The 19,263-nt window shown below is 36.4% G+C and overlaps 1 protein-coding gene across 1 annotated transcript in view; it reads left to right on the forward strand.

The window, feature by feature from the left end:
* The window catches only part of LOC127673567 (formyl peptide receptor 2-like), a 476,281-nt gene that overhangs the window by 121,888 nt on the left and 335,130 nt on the right, over positions 1-19,263 (forward strand). The window lies entirely within an intron of this gene.

Here is a 19,263-nt window from a genome sequence, read left to right on the forward strand (position 1 = left end):
CAGAGTATCTATACTTGGTTCTTCCTCCATCTTGGGCGTCATTTGATATGTGAAATGTGTCTTGTGTATTCCAAGCTATGTATTCTTGGCTAATATCCATTTATCAGTAAATGCATACCATGTGTGTTCTTTTGTGATTGGGTTACCTCACTCAGGATGATATTTTCCAGATCCATCAATATGTTTAAGAATTTCATGAATTCATTGTTTTTAATAGCTGAGTAGAACTCCATTGTGTAAATATACCACATTTTCTGTATCCATTCCTCCATTGAGGGATGTCTGGGTTCTTTCCTGCTTCTAGCTATTATAAATAGAGTTGCTATGAACAAAGTGGAGCATGTGTTCTTATTACATGCTGTAGAATCTTCTGGTTATATGCCCAGGAGTGGTATAACAGGGTCCTCTGGTTGTAGTATGCCCAGTTTTCTGAGGAACTGCCAAACTGATTTCCAGAGTGGTTGCACCAGCTTGCAACCCCACCAGCAGTGGTGCAGTGTTCCTCTTTCTCCACATCCTTGCCAGAACCTGCTGTCTCCTGAGTTTTTGATCTTAGCCATTCTGACTGGTGTAACGTAAAATATCAGGGTTGTTTTGATTTGCATTTCCCTGATGACTAAGGATGAACATTTCTTTAGGTGCTTCTCAGCCATTCAGTATTCCTCAGGTGAAAATTCTTTGTTTATCTCTATACCCCATTTTTTTTAATAGTGTTTTTTGATTCTCTGAAGTCTGCCTTCTTGAGTTCTTTGTATATATTGGATATTACCCCTCTGTCAGATGTAGGGTTGGTAAACATCTTTTCCCAATTTGTTGGTTGCCATTTTGTCCTATTGACAGTATCCTTTGCCTTATAGAAACTGTAATTTTATGTGGTCCCATTTGTCAATTCTTGATCTTAGAGAGAAGGCTATTGGTGTTCTGTTCAGGAACCCCTCCCCCACCCCTCACCCCCGTTCATGTGTTCAAGGGTCTTCCCCAGTTTCTTTTCTATTAGTTTCAGTGTGTCTGTCTGGTTTTATGTGGAAGTCCTTGATCCACTTGGACTTGAGCTTAGTACAAGGAGATAAGAGTGGATCAATTTGCATTCTTCTGCATGCTAGCCACCAGTTGAGCCAGCACCATTTGTTGAAAAGGCCATGTTTTCCACTGGATGGTTTTAACTCCTTTGTGAAAGATCAAGTGACCATAGGTGTGTGGGTTCATTTCTGGGTCATCAATTCTATTCCATTGGTCCACTTGCCTGTCCCTGTGCCAATAACATGCAGTTTTTAACTCTATTTCTCTGTAGTATTGCTTGAGGTCTGGGATACTGATTCCCCTAGAAGTTCTTTTACTGTTGAGAATAGTTTTAGCTATCCTGGATTTTTTGTTATTCCAGATGAATTTGAGAATTGCTTTTTCTAACTCTGTTAAGAACTGAGTTGGGATTTTGATGGGGATTGGTGAGAAGTCTGGTGTAATTCTGATCGGTCTTCCTTTATATGTTACTTGGCTTTTCTCTCTTACTGCTTTTAATATTCTTTCTTTGTTTAGTACATTTGGTGTTTTGATGGGAGGTATTTCTGTTCTGGTCCAGTCTGTTTGGAGTTCTATAGGCTTCTTTTATGTTCATGGGCATTTCTTTCTTTAGGTTAGGAAAGTTTTCTTCTATAATTTTGTTGAAGATATTTACTGACCCCTTTAACTTGTAAATATTTGCTGTGTTCTATACCTATTATTTTTAGGTTTAGTCTTCTCATTGTGCCCTGTATTTACTGGATGTTTTGGATTAGATGCTTTTTGCATTTTCATTTTCTTTGACTGTTGAGTCAATGCTTTTTATGGTGCATTTCTATGCTTTCTTCAGCAGCTGAATTTCTTTCTTCTATCTAATGTATTCTGTTGTTGATGTTTGCATCTATTTCTCCTGATTTCTTTCCAATGTTTTCTATCTCCAGAGTTGTCTCCCTTTGTGATTTCTTAGTTGTTTCTACTTTATTATTTATTTATTTATTTATTTATTTATTTATTTATTTTTTAGATACTGGACAGTTCCTTCACTTGATTGTTTGTGTTTTACTGTAATTGTTTAAGGGATTTTTTTATTTCCTCTTTAAGGACTTCTGCTTGTTGACCCATGTTCTCCAGTATTCTTTCTTTCTTTCTCTCTTTCTCTCTCTCTCTCTTCTCTCTCTCTCTCTCTCTCTCTTTCTTTCTTTCTTTCTTTCTTTCTTTCTTTCTTTCTCTCTTTCTCTCTCTCTTTTCTTTCTTTCTTTCTTTCTTTCTTTCTTTCTTTCTTTCTTTCTTTCTTTCTTTCTTTCTTTCTTTCTTTCTTTCCTTCCTTCCTTCCTTCCTTCCTTCCTTCCTTCCTTCCTTCCTTCCTTCCTTCCTTCCTTCCTTCTTTCTTTCTTTCTTTCTTTCTTTCTTTCTTTCATTCTTTCTTTCTTTCTTTCTTTCCAAGATAGGGTTTCTCTGTGTAGCCCTGGCTGTCCTGGAACTCATTCTGTAGACCAGGCTCACCTTGAACTCAGAAATCTGCCTGTCTCTGCTTCCCAAGTGCTGGGATTAAAGGCGTGTGCCACCACTGCCTTGTTTCTTCAGTATTTCTTTAAATGATTTTTTTTTTGTTTCTTTTTTATGGGCTTCTACCTGTTGACACATGTTCTCCTCTATTTCTTTAATCAATTTTTGTGTTTCCTTTTTAAGGGCTTCTACCTGTTGACTCCTTTTCTCCTGTACTTCTTTAAGGGGTTTATTTATGTCCTTCTTGAAATCCTCTATCAGCATCATGAGCTGTGATTTTAAATCCAGATCTTTTTTTTTCTGGTGTGTTGAGGTGTCCAGGACTTGCTGTTGTGGGAGAACTTGGTTCAGATGGTGCAATGTTGCCTTGGCTTCTGTTGGTAATGTTCTTGCATTTGCCTTTTGCCATCTGGTTATGTCATGTTAGCTGGTGTTGCTGTCTCTGACTGTGGCTTATCTGTCATGCAAGCTTCTGTATCTGTGCTCCTGGGAGACCCATTCTCTCTGTGTACACTGGTAGGTAGGTACTCTTGTCAGACCTACTCTCTTGTGGTTGTATTTGCATATGTGGCTCTGTGGCCCTCATCAACTCTGGGTGCAGGAGGAAATTGGAAGCCTCCTGTCCCAGGCTGCTCCTAGGCTCTTGTGTCTTCAGGGTTTCCAGCTGTTTCCGCTGAGCAGCAGGCATGATCCTACCTGTGCTGTCTGACCTCTCTGCATTCTTGAGTGGTTATCTATCTCCTTGTGTCACTTGGATATGATATGCAGTGGCAGAGGGCAGTCCCAAGCCGGAATCAGAAACCTGAGGGTTTCTGCCAGAGGTTTCAGGGTGTGATCCTCTGATCGGGCAGGGTAGCGGAGTGGTTCTACCTGTGCATGTAGGTCCCTCCACACTCCTTGGTGTTTAAGCTGCCTCCCTGTGAAACTTGGGTATGGAGCACTGTTTCAGAGGATGTACCCAAGCTGGCGATAGAAACTGGAGGGCCTCAAGGATTCTTTCTTTAGTTATAGCTTCCAAACTCATCTTCAGAACACTGGGAGGTATAGCCATTTGCCCTAGTGTCAGGCATTTATATGGGATTTTAATGTTTAAACCTAGGTCCTCATGCTTGCATTGGAAATGCTTTTACCCATAAAGTAATTTGGACTACAATTCAGTCCAAATTATTATGGTTTTGAATTATAATTACTCATGTAAGAGCCTTAATATGAACATTGAAATGGACACAGATGTAGAATATGTGTGTCTTCCCTCTGCTACCTTACTTCTATGACAGACCAAAAATAAAAAACTTGGGTAAGTCAATAGGATAGCCTTTCCCCCAGGTTTCTAAAAATGTGTGGTTAAATATATGTTCAAGACTTTGGGTCAGTACAGACTCCTTATCCTCATTTTTAAACACTAGCACCAGTTTTGTCATATGACACGTATATTGCCTGTGATGCTGAGGGACAGGCCAAGGGTATAGCTGATCCCCTTACTAACTCCTTTCTGTTAGAGGTAGTTCATTGCCACAGACCCAGGGAAGTTTACATCAATGCTAATTAACTCAGCTTTTCCTTATTCCCAGGACTTGTAACTTGTCCTGGCACAGAATAACAGTTTGTTCACTGCTGAATCACTGTCCCTTTGCACAGGTTGTCAGTTCCCAGCAGGTGACAAGGTAATTGCAGCTCAGGTGTAGAAGTTAACTCATGGATCCTGAGAATCTATAACTGCACTGGCTGTAAGTGGCCTATGTTTACTGAGGGTCGCAGACCTGACCCTGTTACAGTAGCCCTGGTGAGTTCAGCCCTGGTGAGTGATTTCTTTTGGATAAATTGCAAGTTAGGTTCATGGGTCTGACTATAAGGGAGTAACATGAGAGCAGTTGGATAGTACAAAAGTTTTCTCATTGGCCTCAGGACAGCTTCATGTGTGTAATTCACTGATTTTGAGTTGAGCAAAAGTTGCAAGAATATGAAATTCAACAGGCAAGGAGATCCAGGGTCATCAGAAAATCTTGGCTGAAGGAATATCCTGAGTCTGAGGATTTCAATATTCTATCTGCACTTTCCTTTTAATACAAGAGCTATACAGTGTCCTAGAGCATAGAGAATTTATGCACAGGTTATAGTTCAGGTTGAATGTTCAGATTATAGAACATCTGGTATCTGGACTTTGTATTCATGCACAGATGATTAGAAAAGCACACGATCACACATAAATACACAGTATCTTACATATATGTCTGTGTGTACTTGCACTTGTCAGGTGTTAGCGAAAATTAAGGAATATAATTGACATTCTCTCATTTCAGTAATGAAATATACAGTTTACAACCAACTCTGAATAAAATCCCAGATTCTGGATGCAAGAAAACATTTTTTTTTAATTGCTGACTTTGTTTCTAAGAACTGAGTGGCTGAGAGGCTCTTAATAGTTTATTTGTCATGTACTTTAAACTCATGAGAAGAAGGCTACAAAATCATCTAACCCTAGCAGGTAAACAGTGACACTGTTAGCACACAGCATTTCTCTTTTAAATTGTAATGTGAGCCTTTTTTGTTTGACTCCAGAGTCTGTAATTAGGAGCAAATAAAATATGAAGTCCACTGCAGCTTTCATATCACTATGTAACTCTTATGACATCCTTTACTGTTGCTGTTATGTTGGAGTTTCTGTCTTGGAGATCTTCATATTCCCCACTGTGAGAGACTCAGAGAACCCAAGAAAGGAGATGCTTAAACTATAGGCATGTATACAGAAAAATGAGGGTTAGCTTACTCCCGGAAGTGTAAGCACGATAAAACAGCTGACAGGTCATTTCACATCCTGCTTTGTCTGCTAGCTGCTGTAGCTGTGTCCTGCAGATTTTAAGAACATGCTACTCCTAATCTGTTTTGCATGATTTCTTATTGATGTGGCTGTATTAAATTATATGTAATCAGCAGAAATTTATCTACACTTAACATATATGTTTGTTATCTTGGAAATATTAACACATATGCCTGTGAGCATGCGTGTGCGTGTGTGCTTGCACAAACACACACACACACACAAAACAAACACACAATCATGCACACACTCTCACTCCAGCTGTCATAGTAAAATTCTGACCATATTCAACAGATCCTGTCAATTTTTTTACTATAATTTAATACACCTATTTTCTCTGCCCCACCCAACCACATGGAAGATAGTGAGCTTCTTTATATTATCTATCTATCTATCTATCTATCTATCTATCTATCTATCTATCTATCTATCTATATATCTGCCTGTCTATCTATCTATCTGTCTATCTGTCTATCTCTGTCTATCTATCTATCTATCTATCTATCTATCTATCTATCTATCTAGAAATAGGTGTAGTTTGTTGATGTGATACTGCTGATTGTATTCTATAAATAAACTCTTTTCTCAAAACACAGTTGCTCATGATGAGCAGATGCTCAAATACTCAAGTAATGGCATATGAAACTTCTCCCCAATTTAATTGGTGAAAAAATGGCCAGAGCCTATGCTTTGTTGCTGGAGGGAATATTATGGGTTTAAAAGGAGGCTGCAGATAGTGGGAGAGAGAGAGAATGGATGTAGAAGAGGAAACTGTAATGAACTAAAACTGCATAACCAGGAAACAAAAGGTGGCTTTATAGCTGGTAAGCAAGTTACAATACCCCTAGATCGACCCAGTCTAGGCATTTGAGTTATTAATAAAATATATGTATTATATGTTTTATATGGGCTTATTAGAACCAGGATTTCAACTAGAAGGTGTCTGATACCCTGAATCTGAAGTTATAGGCAATTTTGATTTGTCTGATTAGAGAGCTGAAAACTGAACTCAGGTCCTCTGAAAAAACAGCAAGTACTCTTAAACACTAAGCCATTTTTTCCAAAACTGTGCCTCATTTTTTGAGCTGGGGAAACAGAATAAAAGGGAATGAAAGGCTCCACAGTTAAGAGTTCTTGATCTTGTAGAATATCTACGTTTACAGAGCCCCCTAGGTGTGGCAGTTCGAAACTACCAATAACTTGAGATACAGGAAACCTGATGCACCAATCTGCCTAATACAAAAACCTCTACCACTGTAAACACACAAGCACACAAGCACAAACACACACACACACACACACACACACACACACACACACACACACACACCCCAAATGGACAGTGAAAATAAATTAAAAAATTAAATCTGATGTTTATTATCTGACCAGAACATCCTGTGTAAACAGGAATGTGAGTTCTGAAGCTAGATTCAAAAGCATAGAAGAAGTAAAATTTTTTCATTCATTTCTATCTTAGGGAAATGATTCTAAACCATCTTATTGGGAAAACAGGTCAGAAATATTTGCAATTGGGAGATATTGTCTGTTTGTTTTACTCTCATAGCCCAGGTGAACTTCAGCCTTAATATGTATCCTAGGATGACCCTGAACATCTGGGTCATCTTAACATCTGTCTCCTAAATGATGGCGTGACAGAAGTGTTTCACCACACCAAATTCAGGTGGTGATGAAAATTCAACCAATGTACTCACTCATATCATGTAAAAATTTCTAAGAATTCCACCGCATTAACCATATCCCAAGACAACAAAACATATACATTCTATGTAGACTGTCTTCATAAGCCTTACATTTAAATCTGAATTTCTGCCATCCTTTTCTAGTTTGTCTCCCATTGCTACTTTTTCCTTGTTCTCTAACTAACCTCTCACTCCCATAATTATTAGGTCTCAGGCTTCTCTGATTGATTGTTTTATCCAGTTTATCTTTTGTTTCTAAGGTAGTTTGTAATACATAAAGAACATTATTGAATACTAGCTGAGAGAGGCCAAAATCATTTGACAGCATGAGAGCATGCAGTATCCTGTCTTCTACATAAAACAAAGTGAAATATTCCTATTAGGACTTGGAATGCTAAGTTAAATGTCAAATTACCATAGTTTTGCCTTATTTTAGAGATTCAGTTTATATTTCCATGTGACATTTTTAAGAGCAGTCATATAAGAAAGAGAACTGGAATCTTTAGCTCATTTGATTATCTGGGTATTTATTCTTGTATTTACAAGTTTTTGAGGATTACTCAGCATATAAGCAATGCTAGGTAAAATTTCTGCTTGTTTCACCATGTTTTATTTGTTTGGGGATTCAGTAATGCTCTTTTGAGGAATGCCTTATTAGTAGAATAAATGGTTGAAAATGGACCTCAGAATTATGTATCATTCTATACTCTGCCATGACAAGAAACAATGTGTAGCAGGGAAGAACAACTCTTAAAACATCTCAGAAGATGATCCTATACGATTCAAAAACCCTCCCCATTACTCAAAGTAATTATAGTCTCAGAAAAAAAAACGTTCAGACTTGGGAGAATTTCTGTTGTTTGTTAGCCTGTTACTGTAGTACTTAGCTGAGGTGGCCAAAGATTATCAAGGCACAATCTCTGGTATGTAAATATTATTACTATGCCAGAAGACCCTGAATTCATGCATTAGATATGTCACTCTTTCATGTGACAGTCAAATCCAAATGTGAAAGCCAGAAACTTGGCTTTTATTGTTTATTGGCTATTACAAATTATTCATTCATTCATTCATTCATTATTTACTCAGTTATTCATTTTTTGTGTGTGTTCTCATGTGAGAGAAAGACATACTGAGGGGGGGGAGAAGAGAAAGAGGAAGAGGGGGAGGGGAAGGAAGAAATGGGAGAGGAGAGAGGGCAGACAGAGGGAGAGAAACAAAGACAGAGAAAGACAAAATTGGGGTGGAGAAAACATACCAATGTGCAGAGAATGGACAAAATTTTGGAGGCAGTTCTCTCTTTCCACCTTTATATGTGTTTTACCTTCCATGACAGGAATACTAAATACCTACTGGTGATAACAAGAAATAAGTATAGGAAGACAAACTAGGATAGCATTACAGTATATGAAAGCCAAAAATTCTTTGTTTTGGAACATTTTACATTTGTATGAATTTTTCTACACTCTGCTGTATTAGTGCATACATTTGCATTAGATGATGGTGAATAGAAACAACATAATACTTGTTAATTAAATACTTCTTGTAATTCTGGTGTTAATTATATATTAGTATCTTTCATTTTGTGATTATCATATAAACATCATTTAGACTTTCCTTTTCTGAACTCCAAACCTTCTGTCATTACCAAATATTGTCTTTAAACATCATGTCCCTATTTTCATTGTTATTACATTCTTACATATGTATATGTATGTATATGTATATTAATATACATATAAATTCTCAAATGCAACCTGCTCAGTCTATATATTGTGACTTGAAAGTGTGATTTCTGGACTGACCTATTTGGTATTGGATAAACAATTTAAAATGCCCTTCCAGGGAAGAATAATTTTTGCAGCTCTCAGCATTCCTTAGTCAACTGTAGTTCCCTTATAGGGTTTTCCTCATTAACACCAGTATCTCTATTGGCACCATTCTGATTGAACTCATTTTTTGAAATTAAATGTGTTGTATATTGGTAATTATAATTAAATTCAAATGATTTCTGATTACCTGAGTTATAAGGCCACCAGTTTGTTTTTGAATGCGAGGGGATAGAATTGCAGCAGAGATATGAGGTTAAAGGAAATAGAGACAATATGTTTTGAAAATGAAAGTGATCTCCAGAATAGGAGTGGTTATGTTAGCAGCAGAAACAGTTCACTCAAAATGCACATTGCTAGGTTGTGTTATTGTGCTTTCTTATAGATCAGTTAACTAGCACCAGACTCACCCATGTCACAGTATCATGCTCTTTATTTGGGCATGCTGCACTTGTTGTATAAAGTTCCATATTGGGCAGACATTCCACTCTTATTCTGCCAAATAATCTCTTTGATACATTAATCTTGATGTCGGAAGCAATGCACACACACTGATTGCTTAATTCCAATTCCTGGTCTTCTCATACAATGCTGTCCTGAGGTTATATCACCACAGTTGATTGGGACTTCTCACATCAAGCATTCATAAAGAGAATAAATCAGTCTTACCCGCAAGTTAATCTGATAATGATATATGTTCAATTAAGACTATTTCCATGTGGCTTAACGACTGAAATTGACTAACCAGCACAGAGTTTAAAGCCTGGACACCATGCAAAAACTTCCTCAACTACTGACTTAATACCGTAGGAAAAAAGAATATAAGAAATTCTCTCTCTCTCTCTCTCTCTCTCTCTCTGTGTGTGTGTGTGTGTGTGTGTGAGTGTGATAATTTTATACTTTCTTTCTCTCCAAACTTATCCTTTAGTAAGTATACCAGCTAGAACATTATATCATCTACAGATATGTGTTCTTTGATTTCTTCATAAGTTTTTCCTGTAGAGTTCTATTAACTTCTGATACAAAAAAGGGATTATGAGAGAGAGATTCAATCAAAACAACTACAAGCAATCTATATAGACTATATTTCTGAGTACACACAGATGTCTCCTTACATCCATTATGACTCCTGCTCTTCAAATATTTATTTAAAACAAAACTATTGCTTGCTGTTCTGAATCTTTCCATTTATTAATCCCATATAAGCAGATTCTCATTTGCCACAATACGTATTAAGATCATTATTAGAATGAACAATTAGAGACAGGGAAATCAACTTCCTTTTTAAAAATAGTGACTGGAACTATTGAATTTCATCTCATTGGCCTTGCTTTATATCCGTACTATTAGTCTCACATGATCATTATGAATTCCTTTCTTACATCTTACATATATTTATTATTTTTTCATGTGTACATTTGTATGTGACTTGTAAGTTAATATTCACCATATGAAGGCAGATGCCTGCAGAGTTCAGAGAATATCAGATACCCATAAAGTCATTTGTGGGATATGGGTGCTAAGAAGAAACTCAAGGTCCTCTACAAGAGCAACAAACTCTTAAGCACTGAGCCTTGCAGCATGCTTGTTTGTTTATCTTTATCCCATTCCTCTGTGTCCAATCATTCCTGTCTTTCTCTCTCTTTGTTTTATAGATAGGGTCTAAGTGTGTGAACTTGGCTGTCCTGGAACTCTCCATATCCACCAGCCTCACCTTGAACTCCCAGAGAACCCCCTGGCTCTTACTCCAAAATGCTTGGATTAAAGGTCTTCTACAATGCTCAGAACATTTTTTCTTAACTTATGTTTGCAGCATAGTATCTTGACCAATTGTAATAACCCACAGCTTGAGCTAGGAACAAAAGCTTAATTTGAAATTTCAAAAATTAAATGTCTGAGACTAATATTCACAACACAAGTCTTATGAGGATATGTCTAAAACTTGAAAGATTAAATAACTGAAATAGAGAGTTGCTTCAGAGGAAGGGGATAAAAGTAATCAGAAGGCAGAAAAACAGATTAACTCCTTTTACTGTCTATCTGTAAAATATTTACTACTTATGGTATTTACAGATTATTTTAATAATCTGAAAAACTAATTTAATTACAATTTGTTCATCTTATGAAATAACAGTATAAATTCCCTGACATATATTCCTAAAATATTATTTATTTCTCTAATTTATGGCATGTCTTAAGTTATGTGTATGTATGTATGTATGCATATATGTATGTATATATGTATGTATTCATTTATTTATTTTTATATGTTGATTTTGAGACTGGTGTCACTATGTGATACTGGTTGGGCAGGAATGAACTCTTTAGACACAATAGCATTATGCTCAAAGATATTCAACAGTGACTCCTTCTAGAGTCCCTATAGTGCTGGGATTAAATACTTGTGCTGCTAGACTCAGTCAATTGTAAACTTGTGGTTAAGATAGTTTGTAAAGCTCTCTCTCTCACACACACAAGGCTCTAAATCCTTAAGAAGTGACTCAGGTATATTAATATGAGAAGTGGCAGCCTGTGCTGTAATATAGTGATACTTAAGAAATATTCTTAATGTGAACCATGATTTACTTAAAAAAAAGTTACTGAACTTTGATATAACCCTCTGGTTTCCCAGCCATTTTTTAGAATTGTTTTCTCTGATCCTGTAAGAATGAGGTTTGATTTCTTAGATTACATTTCCTGGTGCAGAATGTAGTTGGGTTACTGGGGAATGCCATTGTTCTTGCAGACTGTGCCTCCATGTTCTATACTAGGCAAGAATCAAGGCCTACTCATCTCATCCCAACATGGCTATAGAAAATTTCTTTATTCTTCTTTTCAAGGGGATTGCAAACAGTATATATATATGGGGAATAACACACATTCTGGGAAGCCATTGGTTTAAAGTTGCCGTATATATGTATAGAGTAGGTCAGGGCCTATCACTTTGCACTACTTGCCTCTTGAGTAATTTTCAGGCAGTATCTATCAGTTCAAGAGTGGGTTGGTGTGTGGGTGTCAAGAGCCAAGCTTCGAAGATTAGTATCTCTTGCTTTCTGTGTTGGATATCTAGCCTTCTGATAAATACCTTTGGTCCTTTATATATTGAATGCTTTCAGCATAAACAGAATTCAACAAAGATGTGGGATAATAGGCACTACTCTTCTCAAGTGTCAAGTACATCTGAAGGCAGACACAGAGTACTGATAACTTTCTCAGATTCTATACTGATAGGACTCATTGTTTGTGCCAGTATCTACATGGTTCTTCTTCTCTACAGACACCAGTGGAGGGTGAGGCTCTTTGACTCATTCAGTATTTCCCAAAGACTGCCCTCTGAGGCTAAAGCTACACAAAGCATCCTGCTTCTAACAAGCATCTTCATTTTGTTTTATTTTACCAAATCCATCCTGATATTTAATGATGATGCCATTTTTGTATCATACTACTGGATGCAATTTGCTACTACATTTCTGACAACATGCTATCCCATCCTCAGCTCTTTGATACTGGCCCTTGAAGATCATCAAGTACCCACTTTTAGTTAATGATTTGAAAAAAAGATTTCAACAATTCACAGTGGTATCAATTAATTTTCCAAGGGTGTTTGTATGTATATAACATGAAAGATCAATGCAAGTGTAATCATTACAGAATTGTTTATGTGATATTTATTGAGTGTTATGGAGGATTTCAGTCTCACTTAGGATGCAAATGTGAAAACTGTGAAAATTGTGGTCTTTATTAGCATCATTCATCTATTTTGTGGTGTAATGTTTCCTTATAGTAGTGTATAGAAGCTTAGAGCCTATTCTGGGTACAAAGAAATTTAGCAAATCACGAGTTACTATGCAGCAGCATCTATATGCACAGCCCAGGCAGCTCTCAAACTCTCATAAATTAGCTTTCCTTAGCTTTCCAAGAACACATAGTATAGGGTCTCACATGGCATAAAAATCATGTAGGGTTGATCATGATTCTTTTACTCTGCACTTCCAAGCACTCTGTCCTGACAGAACTCTTCCACAAAACTATCCTTCCAGTACTTTTTTTGTTTCCATTTTTAAAGAATCTTGATTATACATATTATGTAGACCTGTAAAATTATATGTAACTAAAACTGACAGTGGTCTCATGAAACTCCTGTCTTGGTCACTAAAAGATCTTCATATTAGAGTTCTTATTTTACAAACCTGCATAACTGCAGTAGCTCTATATAACTGGTTATTTGTGTATGTTACTGTGAGTCAGGTACAATTGCAATACCAGTTCCAGAGAATAAAATACAGAAGCACATGTTAGCTCAGAGTTTAAACAGCATGCACAAGATCTGTACAAGCTCAATGAAGACAAAATACAAGCATGACACAGGAAATGTTGGAACAAACACCTATCTCTCTAAATACCTCTTTGCATTTGGTGATTATTGTGAAAAAATAGGTTTGGTTTGATTCAATACTGTACCATTTGGTATATTGATCACATTATTTAAGGGCCATATAAATGCAAAAGAGGATTTAGTCAAAGCAGAAAGAACACAAAAAATGAGAAAGATCCAGAGAAAGAGACAGAGACAGGTACACACACACAAACACACACACACACACACACACACAGAGAGAGAGACACAGAGAGAGACAGAGAGAAAGACAGAGAGAGAGACACACACACACACAGAGAGAGACACACACACAGAGAGAGAGAGAGACAAAGAGAGAGACAGAGAGAGAGAAACAGAGAGAGACAGAGAGAGAGAATGAGAGAGAGATACAGATAGCATGAGATTTGGCATGAGGTTCTAGGAAAAATTAGTCAAGAGGTTGAATATGCTTAAAATCATTGCCTAAAAAATTTTAAATTAATACAATTTGCTTTTAAATACAAAGGAACAACTGAAGGTGAAAAAATACTCCTATGAATCTATAGATGATAGTGACCTGAGGCAAGAAATCTCAGAGTATCAAAATATTCAATATAATGCATATTCGTGCCTGCCACATCCTCTAATTTCTGATCTGGGGCCTTCCTTTTAGACATGCTCTATTCATTAGACTTGTAGTATGTTTTGAATAATGATAACAAATTTATAATCTTTACTGTGCACATGAGGAAGCCAGCACTGAGCATTCAAATTAAATGCTAGACTTTGTCTCCTAAACTGAAATTCCAACAAAAGTCTGTTTCTTACCCTGCTTTGCAGTTCTGTTAATGTACATGGACCTTGTCACCCAAGCAATAGTCTAACATGATGAGGGGAAGAATATAAATATATATCAAATTACAAATCATACTGTGAGAAATTAATATTTATTATCTCATTAGTAATCTTATACCCACTGCATGGTGAAATGAAACGTGGCTACATATGATTAGATACATATTTTTAAAAATTATTAATATCATTTCAGATTTTATAATAGGATCTTACTATATAATGTTGTCCTATGTTGTATAGAGATTTCTATGTAGTTGAAACAAGTTTTCAATATATAACAAACCTTAAATATATGCTTACCAAATGCTAAGATTGCATGTGTATATCAACTTGCTAGATTTTTTTCTCTTCCTCATCTACTTTATCTCTACTTCTCCATACTCTTTTGTTTATTTATTTGCTTGTTTGCATGTTGTTAATGATAGGGTTGCATGTAGAAAAGACTGCCTTCAATCCTGCCAAAGATAAGACTAAAATATTGATCTTCCCACCTCTAGTACTCTAGTTCTTGGATTATTTTCCTGTATTCCTTGCACATTTTAGGCACTATTGAGAATAAAACACAGGGCTGAACTTGTGCACAGCAAGCACTCTTCAAATGGAGATATTAATGTAGTTCTTTGTATCCTTATTTTTTTAAATCATCTACTTCTACTGAATAATCAAAAACCTTCATTTATGTCTCATTTTACTGGTGAACTTCTGTATTTTTCATGTAGTAATCCCAACTTCAGAATTTTCAGATTACAGATATGGCCTATTACACTGGCTTATGCTATGCAGAGTCATTGTAGCTAGGAAGGGAAGTACATCAACAGCCTGCTGCAACTCATTTCATAATCTGTTCTACCCCCAGTCTTCTGAGTACAACCTTTCAAATATCAGCCCACCTCTAGGAAATCTCTCACTTGTGCTTTCTAAAATCCTTGGACCTTGTTCTGGACAGCTCTAAGTCTATTATTCTTGAATGAGTGGCCTTCTTCTAATGGTTTCAGCACAAAATTTAAAACATCTCAAATAGAAAACAAAAAAGGAATTAGCAATATAGTCACAAAAATATTTACAGTGACATCAAAATTAAATCATTATTACCTCTCAAAAAATACTTGCAGAATGGGAAGGATCCTTCTAGAAACTCAGAACTGACACCTTAATACTTTCTTCTACCTCTTTGGTAGGAATCATAAAGTCAACCCTATGGATATCAGTGAGGAAAAGAACTGGTTTTCCAAAAACTTTTCCCACATGTGTAAGGATAGAAAGATGAAGTATTTAAATAATAATCAAAACTAATGGGGATCCTAGAGGAGAGGTTCTAAGGAAATATAAACTGTGTTAAACAGTGAGTTCCTGAGATGGAAATTAGATGCATAGGAACAAGAGACAGGGAACCAAATGTAAAGAGCTAATAAAGACATAAGGGGTAAAACATAAACCACTCTAACATTTATGGCCTAAACAAATCCCACGATACGCCAACCGTTTTCCAATTCAACTTTTTATTGATTTGTGAAAGTTATACTTTAAAAACTTCCCATGGCAAGGAAGATCATCCAAATTAGTGTACATCAAACTTAGAATGATCTATTCCAATAAAATTAAATAGAAGGCAGCACCATTTTGTATCAAGAATTGCCCAGGTTGCAAGAAAACTCAAATTGCAAGAGAATCCATAGAGCTTAATTAATGAACAGAGTTGTGAAGTACTTTGAAGTCTGATTGTTCTTTTATTGGCAGGTGAGAATGTGTGTATCCACTATAGCCCAACACACTTCTTCCTGAGGCAGAGGCAGGCTTTGTTATTTGGGGCAAAATAGACTATTATTGTAATTGGGGGACCTGTGGAAATGCTCAGAGGAAGACATGAGTAAGTTAGAGTTTGTAAAATGAAGTAAAGAGGTAAAGACTTCAAGAAAGCGTCTGTTCTAGGTAGTCTATTGAACAATTTAGGCAACACATGGGGAAATAGCTTGGACTTCTGAGTGAGTAAAGCCAACTCCCCCGTCCTGTTACTAAACTTTTAGTAAGCCAAACTCCCTACAGAGGCCTTTGTAAACAATAAAACCTGTCAGTAGCAATGTAGATTAGGTTGTTCAATAGTTCAGTAATATTGGGAAAGTCATATACATTGAAATAGGTACTTTCTCTAAAAGTGAGATAGTAAATATTTCATGTCAGAATGCTGTAAATTCCCCATCTCAGCTTAATAATATCTATACAAGGATATATAACTAAGGGTGTTGTGCTGTGACAACACATCTTCATTTAAGAATGTAGTATGTGAATTATAAATCATTGTATAAATCACAAATTTTTTGCTCAGTTTTGTTCAGCCAGTAAAATAAAAAATAAAAATAATTTTGCATGTATAAACCCTATAAAATGTGTGGATTAATTGATGATTGCAGATTATCAATCAGTTCACTTGTTACTTCATATTCATATTTGTTACAATTCTTGTTTGTTTGAAAATAAAAACAAAAACTGATAAAGAACCTGCAGAAAGGATTTCACTACAATAAATGATGCCTACATATTAGAGATAGAAACCTTTCCTTTTCTAATATATATATGAATATATAAAATAATATATATTTATAAAATATATATTATATAAAATATATATTTAAATTTTGTATGTATGGGTGTTTTTTTCTGTTCATATGTTGTGGTGGTCTGAATATATGTGGCCCAGAGCATGGCATTATGAGGAGCTGTGGCCTGTTGGAGTAAATATGTCCCTGATGGAGAAAATGTGTCACTGTGGGGGTTGGCTTTGAGATCATACTATCAAGCTTTGTCCAGTACAGAAGAAAGTCTTCTCCTGGCTGCCTTCAGAGAAACATATAAAACTTTCAGCTCCTTCTCCAGCACCATGTCTGTCTGAATACTGCCATGTATTCAGCCATGATGATAATAGACTGAACCTCTGAAGCTATAGGCCAGCTTCAATTAAATATTGTCCCTTATAAGAGTTCCCTTGGTCATAGTATCTCTTCACAAAATTGAAACCCTAATTAAGATATATGTCAATGTGCCGGATGTATGCTTGTTCCCCAGGCAATCCAGAAGAAGATGGCAGATCCCATGGAATTTGTATTACAGATAGCTTTAGTCACTATTTTGTTATGAGTATTGAACCTGGATCTGCACAAAAGCAGTAAGGACACTTACCTCTGTCCTATACCTCTAACCAATAAAAATGTTCTTGTCTCCTATCTGACTATCTTCTTATGTGTATAATATCACAGATTAAGTTGCTGTCAACCTCTCTCTAATCTCCTTTTCCATCTCAACTTCCTTTGGATCTCCAGGAAAAGCCTTGGATCAAATATTTCTTCAATACTGTCTTTAGCACTGCTGCTCATTGCTTTCTCATACCCACTATTCTATGTTATGGCTTAAGTTTACCTTTTCTTCTTATCAATATGGTATCCCTAATTACAGTAGCTCAAAATGTAACTACTCAGAAGTAGTACTTTTAAAGTAATAATTAAAGCAAAATTGGACTCTAAAGGTAGGGTCACAATGAAATATAGGTTGTATCCTTTAACTCATAGGGAACATGAGGTGTAGACAGAGGGAGAAGATACCTACTTATATATGACAGTTAAAATATTGAAGGTGAAGATACCATTTTCATCTTGGGCATCTAGTATCCAGAACTTCAAGAAGATAAATTGCTATGTTAGTGTATTTTTAAATTTTTATATAAAATTTTAATAAGTAATCGACTCGGCTTTTCTCCAGAGATGCCTACCTCCATTAGGACCATAAATCAGTGAGTTACCAGAGTGTTAGAAAGAATGACCATGTATTGCATATGTAGTTGAGAAGGTATTGTATGACTCTTTACTTAGGTATGGGTAACACAAATATTTACTTAGTCACAGACAGTGAATTAAGGACAAACCAAAATAATAAACATCTAAAAATGTAAATTAGTGAACCAAAGAGTTTGCTGGGGTTATATATAAAAGAATTCATAATAGATCACCCTTAGGAGTAGAGAAAATTCGAAGACTTTTCCTCTGGATAAAACATTGATTTGGTTAGTACTGAGTACCAGTTATACAGGTGTGAAAGATGAAGTTTAAGTGTGGTAGAGGAAGAACTCAGGCAAAAACAGCTTTAATTAAAATAGATTCTCTATCACTCTTTAAATAACATTCTCTAGGTTTGACAAGTACTCAAAACCTTAGTTTATTCGTACAATAAAAAAAGTATAATCTTGTAGACTGACTAGCATATAAATATAAATATCTGTGTAGATTACATAATGCATACAAACTAAGGAGAGGCTCCAGACCTCTATCAAAGCTCATTAGATCACATGGTAGCCCACATAATACTAAATATACAGTAATGCTCACTCTTAGTATAGAAAGCAATGAGAACTTCACCTCAATATGGAATAGGGGAAAACATTCTATTGAAGGTAGAAATGGTATCCATGCCTCACTGACTTCCTGCCTTTGTAGACCCACAATGACCTACACCGTTTGGTGTCAGGCTAATGGGAAGCACATAAGTGGGAGAACACAGCCTAAGATGGGAACCCCAGCCCTGGTGATAAATGAGGCATGCTGAGGCTGAGGATGCAGAGGTTACTAAACGCCTGGGTGTCCAGTGTGGTGGAGTCATGGATGAGCCTGGGGCCGAAAGTAGGGGGAACACCAGCTTAGTTCATCATTGAGTGTCAGGAGTGCAGATGAGCCTTCTGTGGGAAACTTAGGTACCCAATATGATGAAGGCTTCCCCCACAGTGGTTTGTGATGAGAGACACAGTCCTTGGTTCCAAATAGTTGATTGTTCATTGTGGCGAATAGGAGCATAGGACTTACTCAAGATGTATCAGAGATTTTGTAGGAAGGAAAGGATGCCTGTTGGCTGAAACCTCATTGGCATAGAGATCTCTGTGCTATATGACTAGTGATTACAGTCTTCCCATTAGGGGGCATGTCATGTACTGCAAGACAGGAAGGAAAGGACAGGTAGGAAGTAAATGAAGTCCCAAACATCCTCATGTCTGAGGGTATCAGGATTTCCAAACCCACTTGACCTTCCCAGTTTTTGTCTAGTGACACGATTCCACTTGCTCCAGAATACAATCTAAAATATATGCTGAGACTATATTTTAGAGAGAAGGTGAATACATTGTTAAGTGTTTTTACATTGTTTCATGGAGAGAATTATCTT

Source organism: Apodemus sylvaticus, chromosome 23 (genome assembly GCF_947179515.1).
Source record: "Apodemus sylvaticus chromosome 23, mApoSyl1.1, whole genome shotgun sequence".
NCBI classification, from domain to species: Eukaryota; Metazoa; Chordata; class Mammalia; order Rodentia; family Muridae; genus Apodemus; species Apodemus sylvaticus.